Here is an 11,375-nt window from a genome sequence, read left to right as displayed (position 1 = left end):
TGGGGAGTCACGTGAGGTGCCTCTGGGGGGCCCCTCCAGGCAGTGGGGCCCCCAGACAACTGTCTCCCCTTGCCCTATCGTTGTTACGCGCCTGCCAGCATTAATTAAAAGGCTCAGCAAGCAAAATTGTTTTAATTGTTCTTTACAGTCCAACAGGGAGGGTACTAACCACTTATTTCTGGCAAAAGAAATAAAAAGTTCCATAACTGAGCACCACCATTATTAGCAACCTGAAAAGGAAATGTTGCTATATAAATAACTGAATGGATTTTTGTTGTTGTGGCTTTTCTTATATTATTTTGCCTGCACCAAATATTTCTAGTTTCCTTCTCTTTTGTCTTTTCTTACATTTGTTTCAGTCATCTTATCTCTGCCTTTCTTGCTCATTTTTTGACTGCGTTGTTTCCTATTTATTTCACCAAGTTCTTGTGATTTACCATTTTCATACATTGCCCTATAAGACAGTGATGCTATGGTCTCTTGTGTTGAGCACTGAGGTTTGTTGTTGCTGCTTTTTGTACGCTGACATTCATTCTCGAGCTTCAGGGTCTGTTGGTCTGAGAACATGGATTTTTGAAATCTTTTCAGTCTCTCTAACAATATTTTGTCCCGAGGCTTCAGCCTCTAACATATTTTCACAATAGGTGTGATGGATTGCTTCAAAAATGTGTGTGTGTGGAGAGTGACTAAACCACTTAGAGGCCCTTGCAGGAGTTACGGTTACAGCCCAATCATTTGGCAACAACTGAATTCAGTCTGAATGAGGTAATTGGTACAACACCCTTCTGAAGCCTTGGCATTTCCCTCTTCCCTCACACCACTGGAGGGAAAGCTTCGAAGTAGCAAATCTCTTGGAAACTCTAGAAAGTTTCTATTTAAAATATAAATATTACCCAGACTCATCAAAGAGTAATGAATAATTTCTGTTGGACTTCAAATCTAAAATGATTATTCACCCTCTAATGAAAACAAAAACAGCAAACAACTTGCTGTATTTTGAAGAGGTTGTTTTTATATAGAGGCAGAGCTGAATTTCATTATGTGCTCTTGGGGGTGGGGGGAAGCTGCATTCAAGTCAAGACATTTTTGTAATAGGAACTTCCTTAAACTTTTCATGTTGGTGGCACCATAGTTAAATGTTCACTGACTAGTATAGACTAGAAGACTACTGCTATCCATTCTCTTGTTGCTTCCCTTAGGATTAGGCAAAGCAGCCCCAATTTGATTCAAGGGCTGCCAGTCTTTGGAGCAGCCCAGACTTGATTTGTGGCTGTGGATAGGTGAGGCAGTTTGATTTGAGCTGAACTACATCAGCCCACTTCAACGGCTTCACCAGCCCTCCTCTCAGTGTCCCCTGCTCAGCCACTTTACTTACTGGGAGAATACATGTGTAGAGTCAGCAACACAGCTTCTGTTTGAGATGGATTTCACCAATGCCTCTGAAAAGACTACTGTTCCAAAAACCTGTGGGATTTTTCCAAGATGAAAAGAAGAGAAAATAACCCCGTCCTCTAGCAGTTCTTTTCAAACAGAAGCTGCATCTACTCAAGTCTCTCTGTGTAAGTAAAGCAATTGGGGTGAGGAAGTTAGGGTTAGGCTGGCGAAGCAGCCTGAAGCAAAGCAGGAACAGTTCAGCTCAACTGGATTCAAATTGGCCAGCTATTAAAATCAGGTCCAACTGGACTGACTCTGGCTGAAGTTGTCTACTTCTCTTTGTTTCCAAAAACTGTCCCAAAGCCTCACACAGCCCTAGCCTCTAGCTTAAATTACTGTAACATGTTTTGCATGTGGCTGCCCTGTGCATATTGTTTGTTTGTTTGTTTGTTTGTTTGTTTGTTTGTTACATTTATAAACCATCCCATCCAGAGGCTCTGGGTGGTGTACAACCACTTTTTAAAAAGACATAAAACCCACAGTTCAAACACAATGCTAAAAACAATTTAAAAACAATTAAAACCATTTAAAACCAATCAAATTAGTTGTAAAAAACAACAGTTTACAAGCCTTGGAAGACCAGGCCAAACAAATAGGTTTTTAGGGCTCTCTTAAAGGCCAACAGTGAGCCTAAACTGCGGATATCTGCCAGGAGTGCATTCCATAGACCAGAAGCAGCTACAGAAAAGGCCCAGTTCCAAGTCGCCACCAGACGTACTGGTGGTAACTGGAGACGGACCTCTCCAGATGACTTCAATGAGCGATGGGGCGATGGAATAATGGGGATCATACCAAAGAAGGCGCTCTCTAAGGTAACCTGGACCCAAGCCATTCAGAGCTTTAAAGGTAATAACCAGCACTTTGTATTTTGCCTGGAAACATATCGGCAGCCAGTGTAGCTGTTTTAAGACAGGCATAATATGGTCTCTCCGGGTTACCCCAGGGACCAACCTCACTGCCACATTTTGAACGAACTGAAGTTTCTGAACTATGTACAAAGGCAGCCTCACGTAGAGCACATTGCAGTAGTCGAGCCTGGAGGTTACAAGCTGATGCAGCACTTTTGAGATCGTTCTCTTCAAGCAATGGATGTGGCTGTTGAATCAGCTGAAGCTGATACCATGATGAGGTCTGGATCCAAGAGCACTCCCAAGCTGCGTACCTGTTCCTTCTGGGAGAGTGTAACCCCATCCAGCACAGGAAGATCTAACTCATCCCTTAAATTCCGATGCCCCACAATGAGCACCTCCGTCTTGCTTGGATTCAGCTTCAATTTGTTATCCCGCATCCAGCCCATTACTGCCTGTAGGCAAGCATTTAGGGAGTGAATGCCATTTCATGATGATGATGATGATGATGATGATGATGATGATGATATTGATGATAAGGAGAAATAGATTTGTGTGTTGTCAGCATACTAATAACACCATGCACCAAATCTCCTGATGACCTCACCTAGCGGTTTCATGCAAATATTAAAAAGCATTAGTGACAGAATGGAGCCCTGAGGGACTCCATATAATAGCTCCCATATTAAAGAGGAACTGTCACCAAGCTCCACCATCTGGAATCTGCCTGAGAGGTAGGAGTGGAACCACTTCAAAGCAGTGCCTCCTATCCCCAATTCCCCCAGGCAATCCAGAAGGACACCATGGTCGAACGCCACCAAGAGATCCAAAAGAACCAACAGAGTTACACTCCCTCTTTCGTTTCCCCGGTAAAGGTCATCCATAAGGCCGACCAAGGCAGACTCAACCCCATATCCCGCTCTAAAACCAGTTTGAAATGGGTCTAGATAATCGGTTATTGTATGTTCGGTTATTGCAAGTATGAAAAATGCAGCAGCTCAATTATTAACCAAAACAGATCTGAGAGCACATTATTCTATCCCCCTCCCCCGATTTGCACTGGATGCCTACTTGTTTCTGGACCCCATTCAAGGTGCTGATGCTTATCTTTAAAATAATAATTGGCTCCTGAGTACCTGAAGAACTGTCTCCATCATCAGAGGCTTGCTTTGGGTGTCCTATCTGTCTGAAGTACAGTGAAAATCCACTTGGAACAGGATTCTTTCAGTAGACTTTTGGAATGCTTTCTCTGTCAAAGGCAGACAGACTCCAACTTAAGTCTCTGTGAATTTTTCGATGCTGATTAAATGCTTTATTGAGTAATGTATTTTGTATGATCTTATGAATTTATTTTTCATAAAACAAATGAAATGAAACCTCTGTTAACTGAGCAAAGAGGCATCTTTTACAGTGGTGATTCTCTTATATTTAGCAGGGGAGAGCAAATGTCCCTATACAGCTCTATCACAGCATCACTCCAATGGCTGTAGTTGATGTCTGTAGTTTATGTCTGTTTCTTTTTAGATTGTGAAGTTTCCCTTTTGGGGCATGGAACCATATTATTTATTTTTCTGTGTGAAGCACTTTTAGAACTTTTGTTGAAAAGTGGTATATAAATAGTAGTGGCAGTAGTAGTTGCTGTAGTTTCTAATAATTTTGGTTTTCATCCCTATCCCTAATTTCTGGAATGTTTCAGAAGAGGAGAAAATAGATTGCTTTAAAACATTGCAGAATCTTCCTTACAGAGTCTTGTTGACATCCATTCTGTCACTCTTGCTATTGGTTGTGTGGCATGTGAAGATAGTGGGCAAATGTGTCTAGCTGTATCTGATTCTGTGGACTCTGTTCATGGCAACCATTCTTGCCTCTGTTTTCCTTCTAACCTGGTCACTGTGCTTACCCAGTGACTGTCTGCAGATACTAAAATTCCTATAAGGCTGAAATAATAATTGCTGCTATACTCCGTGAAAGCTACAAACCTTTTGGAGTTATTTGAGAGCGTCAGCAAGTGTGTAGATAAGGGTGATCCAGTTGACATAGTATCCATATGGACTTCATATGGTGATCCATACCTGGACTTCCAAAAAGCTTTCGAAAAAGTTCCTCATCAAAGACTCCTGAGGAAACTTAGCACTCATGGGATAAAGGGACAAGTACATGTGTGGATTGCCAACTGGTTGAAAGACAGGAAACAGAGGGTAGGTATAAACAGAGAGTTTTCACAATGGAGGGAAGTAAGAAGTGGGGTCCCCCAGGGATCTGTACTGGGACCGGTGCTTTTTAGTTTATTCATAAATGATCTAGAAGGTGGGGTAAGCAGCGAGGTGGTCAGATTTGCAGATGATACCAAACTCTTTTGGGTAGTGAAATCCAAAACAGATTGTGAGGAGCTCCAAAAAGATATCTCCAAACTGCGTGAGTGGGTGACAAAATGGCAAATGTGGTTCAGTGTTGGCAACTGTAAAGTGATGCACATTGGGACGACAAACCCCAACTTCAAGTATACGCTGATGGGATCTGAGTTATCAATGACTGACCAGGCGAGGGATCTTGGGGTCATGGTGGACAGCTCATTGAAAGTGTCGACTCAATGTGCGGCAGCTGTGGAAAAAGCCAATTCCATGCTAGGGATCATTAGGAAGGGGATTGACAATAAAACTGCTAATATTATAATGCCCTTAAACAAAACTATGGTGCAGCCACACCTAGAGTACTTCATACAATTCTAGTCACCACATCTAAAAAAAGGACATTGTAGAACTGGAAAAGGTGCAGAAGAGGGCAACCAAGATGATCAGGGGCCTAGAACACCTTTCTTATTAGGCAAGGCTACAACACCTGCAGCTATTTAGTTTAGAAAAAAGACGACTGCAGGGAGATATGATAGAGGTCTATAAAATCATGCATGGTGTGGAGAAAGTTGATAGAGAACAATTCTTCTCCCTCTATAACACTAGAACCAGGGGTCATCCCATGAAATTGATTGCCAGGAAATCTAGGACTAACAAACGGAAGTACTTTTTAACACAACACATAATCCACTTGTAGAATTCTCTGCCACGAGATGTGGTGACAGCCAACAACCTGGATGGCTTTAAGAGGGGTTTGGATAACTTCCTGGAGGAGAGGTCTATCATCGGCTACTAGTTGGAGGGCTAAATGCCACCTCCAGCCTCAAAGGCAGGATGCCTCTGAGTACCAGTTTCAGGGTAGTAACAGCAGGAGAGAGGGCATGCCCTCAACACTTGCCTGTGGCTTCTAGCGGAATCTGGTTGACCTCTGTGTGAAAGAGGAAGCCGGATTAGATGGGCCTTGGGCCTGATCTAAGAGGGCTGTTCTTATGCCTTTCCCATAAATGATGGTGTTATCTTACTTGGTAGGGAAGACACAGTAGCTTAGTGGAAAAATCCACACTTTTCATGCAGAAGAATCTATTTCAATCCCTGGCATTTCAGGGCAGGGCTGAAAAAGACCTCTGACTGAAACTCTGGAGAGCTATTGCCAGTCAGCAAAGACAATATTGAGCTATGATGGACCAATGGTATGACTTAGCATGACAGCTTCATGTGTTCATATGATACCATGGAGTTCTCTTGAACCTTATTTGTTGGAACTGAGTCTTTCCTCTGAGGTGTTCAGAATGTTTCAATAGCTATGTGAGGTGTGTAAAGTTAAGAACAGTGGCATTGCTAGGACCTTCAGGTGAGCTTACTAGCTGAGCAGTGATTTGTTCTTCCTATATCTAAATCCAACAGTCACTGCATCACAGTGGATTTATTGCTGCAAATGAAATTCCAGGTTATTGCTTTAGGAAGAAGCATATTTTAACCTTTTTAATTTATATATATATATTTCCCTTTTTATCACCTGGGTAGCATTCACATTATTACTGTTATTACCATTATTCTGTAATGCACTCTACTATATGAGTCTGCCCCTGGAGACGCTGGAAGCTGGAATCGTGTAGCAGAGAAACACCACTTTTAAAAAAAAATACTCTGAAATGTTTTGGCATTATTGTTTCTATTGAAACAATCAAATGTCCTTATAGAAACACAAAATGTTTTAATTTGCAGTGGAGTTTAGATATCTGTAACCTTGGGTCAATAGATGTAATAAATGAACTATGGCTAGCAGCTAAGAATAAAAACTTGGAGGGAGATGTAAGGCTGACTGTTATGCCACTAAATGGTTGTCTTCTTTGGAGTAGAGGGGAGATTTTTTCCTCAAGTGAGACAGGCTGTGCCACAAGCTCTGTAGTGCACGCTGCAGCTTATCACAACCTTTTGAGTATGTTGTTTAAAACATATTGATTGTACCACAGGTATCATGGACCTTATTGGTACGGTCGCCTGATTCTTGTTCACACTACTTTCTGTATTTATGAGGATTTATTTGTAATGTTGAACATATGGACTAGGGATGTGCAAAAAATTTCGGGCACAGATCAATCTGTGCCCGAAACGAGCAATTTCGGGTGATTCGGGTCCGAACCGAATCACCCCCGATATTTTTCGGGGCCGAGCCAAATCACCCCTGATTCGTGCCCAAAAAATTCGGGTGATTTGGGATGACGTCTCTTTGAATTTCCCGCCTTTTTGCCTCCATTGATTTGAATGCAAAAAGGTCTGATGTGACGTCAGCTCGAATTTCGGGTCCCAGGGGCAAAATAGTGGGGTGGGGTGGTATTGCCTAATGGATGGAGGCTACCACCCAAGTTTCAGGGGAACTGGGCAAAGGGCTGATTTTTGGGGAATTTTTGATGTTTTAGTGTCTTTGGAGCAGTTCGGGGGCATAGCGTGGGATCTGGGCAAAAAGAGTGGGGTGGGGTGGTAGTGCCTAATGGGTGGAGGCTGCCACCCCAATTTCAGAGTGATTGGGCAGAGGGCTGATTTTTGGGGAATTGTTGAAGTTTACGTGTCTTTAAGGTTTTTCCCCATAGAAAAGCATTGAGGTGTCAGCAAATGTATAGCTTCACACGGGGGGCAAAGGGGTGGCCTAGAGCAGTGTGGGGTTGGTGGTAGTGCCAGGTAGGGTCAAGGAAGCTACCTGAATTTTTTCAAACGATTTGGGCAAAGGGCTGATTTTTGGGGAATTGTTAAAGTTTACACGTCTTTAAGTTTACACGTCTTTAGAATCCACACTCAGAATACCTCTGAAACAACAGAACCCTGTACCCCATGGGTTAGAAACCCATGGGGGTGGTTGGCACCCTATGTGCACTACACTACCACTCGCTCTGGGCCACCCCAGCACCCCCCAAATGCAGTTATGGGGCTGCTGAAAGCAGCCCCAGTTGTTGCCAAATCTTGAAAAGGGGATTGACAGCTGCTGGTTAAGACTAGCTAGGCACTGCATTTTGATAGCATTTTGATAGCAAGGGTATTTCTCTTGAATGAATGCAAACCCAACCCTGTTATGAGCCAAGCGATATCCTCACCTGTACTGGCCCAAGACTGCCAGACCAACGAAGGGAGATCTGGAGAGCTGTGAGCCATCTGACTGGCACATGACAAGCGGCACATGCAGAGCAAGGTGCAAATGCTGTCATCAGAAAACTGAGACTCTGACAACTGAATCAGTCAATAAATACCTCTTGGTTCCCTGCCTCTCACAGGGGCATCTGGCTTCTCCTTGCTCAGTGGAAATCACACACCCCACCTTGGTTGCATCTTTCCTGGTGGGGTGGAATTATTTTAAATCCTCATCTGACTCATCCTAGAGCAGTGATTTTCACTGTCCTTTTATGTCCTCTGAACAGGTTCAAACACTGGGGGGTTTGAAGATCGAAGGCAGGGGTGTCTCACTTTAAGGGCAGGGAGGGTGCATTTACCCCTCCCCTGTTTCCCCCCTGCTGGCACTCAGTGTCGTTAAAAGCCTTCAGGGTGGCAGTGTACCTCCCTGCCACCCCTTCTGCCTCTTCGGCTGGAAGTGGCCAGAAGTACCAGGCGCATGTGCACACATCTCACGTGCTCTTGCACACATCACAATTATGCACATGCCCATCTGATTATGCAAGCATACGCACGATGTGCGCATGCACACCCTGTACTTCCGGCCGAAGAGGAAGAAGGGGTGGCAGGGAGGTACACTGCTGCCCCTAAGGCTTTTACCGACACCGAGCACCCACGGGGGAAATGCGGGGAGGGGTAAGTGCATCTTCCCCCACTCTTAAAGTGAGAACCCACCCCCTCAAACAAAAAGCAACAACACCAAACCCCTTCAATGAGAGAGCCATTTCCCACTGTGCTGACCTCTACTCAGTACTGTGCTTTAGGGGTGTGCACAAAATGAGCTGGCCCGGTTTGGCCCAACACCCCCTCAAACTCCAGTTCAGTTTGGTCTAGGGGGGGTTCGCGATCTTAAAAATAAATGTTGTACTTACTCTCTCCAGGGGGCTTCTCCGAGGCCATGAGGGAGGGGGGTGTTCTCCAGAGGTTCACCCTCCCCCACCAGCCTCCATTATGTTGTAAATCTCTCTGTTCGGGCAGACTTCAGCCTGTTCCAAGCCTCACCCCCATCATGGCAGCCATTTTGGAGGCCACCACATGTGCCCAATGGGCCTCTCCATGGCCTGGGTCATGACTGCGCTTCCCTACTGCACTTTACTCTGCTTGGCGGGCCCTTTAAGAAAAATGGCACTCTCTCTTAGAGCAGCCAAGAACAGTAAATGCTTTTTCCTGGAGCTCAACAAGGAAGGTTCTGGGAAGTTCTATACATTCCAGCACTCCATGCACACCTTCCAAAATATGGTGCAGGGGCTCAAAAAGGCTCTGTTTCCCTTAAAGGAGTCTCCTGGCACTGGGCAAGCCACAGCACTGTACAGTGAGAATAGTCATCTCCATGTAATGCCAGGGGGACCATGCAGACTATTTAGCTTTGGCCCACGGTCCTTTCAATGAAGAACATTGTCCTTGAGGATCATTTATTTTATTTTATTTATTTGTTTAACATATTTTTATACTGCCCCAAACTTACATCTTTGGGCAGCTTACAACAAAAATAAAAAGTTAAAACATTAGTTAAAACAAATAAATGACAAACTAAAACATTGGTTAAAATAACTGACAACAAAAAGTTAAAATATTATAAGAATTTAAAACCTTAAAACAATATTTTAAAAGGAAGTTAAAACTTTTAAAACGATATTTAATTAAAAGCCTGGGTGAACAAATGTGTCTTTAAAGATTTTTTTTAAATTGTCAGAGGTGGGGAAGCTCTTATTTGAGCAGGGAGCGCGTTCCAAAGCATCAGGGCAGCAACTGAGAAGGCGCGTCCCCGAGTAGCCACCAGACAAGCCAGTGGCAACTGCAGATGGACCTCTCCTGATGATCTCAATAGGCGGTGAGGTTGAAGAAGAAGTTCTCTTAAATACCCAGGGCCCAAGCCATTTAGGGCTTTATAAGTTATAACCAGCACAGTGTATTTTGCCTGGAAACCTATCAGTAGCCAGTGTAGCTTTTTCAATACAGGAGTAAAATGGTCTCTCCAAGATGACCCGGAGACCAACCTGGCTGCCACATTCTGAACCAGCTGTAGTTTCCGGACTACATACAAACGCAGCCCCACATAGAGCGCATTGCAGTAGTCCAGTCTGGAGGTTACCAGCATATGTATCACTGTCCTGAGGTCGTTCATCTCAAATGGACGCAGCTGATGTATCAGCCGAAGCTGATAAAAGGCACCTCTGGCCACCACCTCAACCTGGGAAACCAGGGAGAGGCCTAGATCCAAAAGCACCCCCAGACTGCACACCTGTTCCTTTCAGGGAAGTGTGATCCCATCCAGAACAGGCAGATCAAACTCATTTCCTGAGTTTTGATCCCACACAATTAGTACCTCCATCTAATCTGGATTCAATCTCAGTTTGTTATCCCTCATCCAGCCCATCACCGCCTCCAGGCAGGCATTTAGGGAGGTTATGCCCTCTCCCGATGAAGTTGACATGGAGAAATAGATTTGGGTGTCATCAGTATACTGATAGCACCCTGCACCAAATCTCCTGATGATCTCTCCCAGCGGTTTCATATAGATATTAAACAACATCTGAGATAATACAGAGCCCTGAGGGACACTATATAACAGTTCAGATTTTGAAGAACAGTCCCCGAGGGATACTATCTGGAATCTTCCCAAAAGGTAGGAGCGGAACCACTGCAGAGCAGTGCCCCCCACTCCCAACCACCTCAGACGCTCCAGAAGGATACTATGATTGATAGTATCGAAAGCCACTGAGAGGTCCAAAAGGACCAACAGAGTCACACTTCCTCTGTCAATTCCCAATTGGAGATCATCCATCAGGCTGACCAAGGCAGTCTCCACCCCATAGCCTGCCCAAAAGCCAGTCTGAAATTGGTCTAGATAATTTGTTTCCTCCAAGACTATCTGGAGCTGGGAAGCCACGACCCTCTCAATTACCTTGCCCAGCCACAGAAGTTTGGAGACAGGCCTGTAGTTACCCAACTCTGAGGGGTCTTAGGCAGGCTTCTTTAGAAGTGGTCTAATAAATGCCTCCTTAAGACAAGGAGGCATCTTGCCCTTCATTAGAGAAGCATTTATAATCTCTACCAGGCCTCCTACAACAACCCCAATGCTAGATATTATAAGCCATGTCGGACAAAGGTCCCAGACATGTTATTAATATGTTATGTTAATACTTCATGTTATTGCTTACTTTACAGATTTAGTGGGGATCTTATTATTTTTGTTGGTTGGTGGTGCAGCCTACGACCTGCTGACTTGACCCTTGTCCCTTGGAAAACTGCCTCTATGGATCCCCTCATTCCAGAGTGGATCCTGAAAGAGTTGCTCTGCTACCACCACATGAAGGTTGTGGGCACAGAAGTGGTTTCAGGGATCAGCAGTTGCCTCTTCTGAGGGCCCTAGGCATTCTTAAGCTGTCCAGTGTTGCTGACCTCTGAAAACAGTACCTTGCTGTATAATAAGTACTTCGATATGTGCCTTGAAAAATCAAAGATGCAAAGAAAAGGTCTTACATATATCCCCTCACATATCGTGATGGATCTTATTCTGGACATCTCCTGTATTCTGAAGGCTGTCCTGGTGGTGCCTTTAGAAAGTTCATGTTTTGTT

General features: G+C 44.2%; 1 protein-coding gene across 2 annotated transcripts in view; it reads left to right on the top strand.

Moving 5' to 3' along the window:
• SLC6A11 (solute carrier family 6 member 11) overlaps window positions 1-11,375 on the top strand; it is a 283,028-nt gene that overhangs the window by 212,863 nt on the left and 58,790 nt on the right. The gene's annotated exons all lie outside the window — the stretch shown is intronic.

The sequence above is a fragment of the Hemicordylus capensis genome, chromosome 2, assembly GCF_027244095.1.
Source record: "Hemicordylus capensis ecotype Gifberg chromosome 2, rHemCap1.1.pri, whole genome shotgun sequence".
NCBI lineage: Eukaryota > Metazoa > Chordata > Lepidosauria > Squamata > Cordylidae > Hemicordylus > Hemicordylus capensis.
Note: the sequence above shows the minus strand (reverse complement) of the source record. Positions and strands in the feature narration are given on the sequence as shown.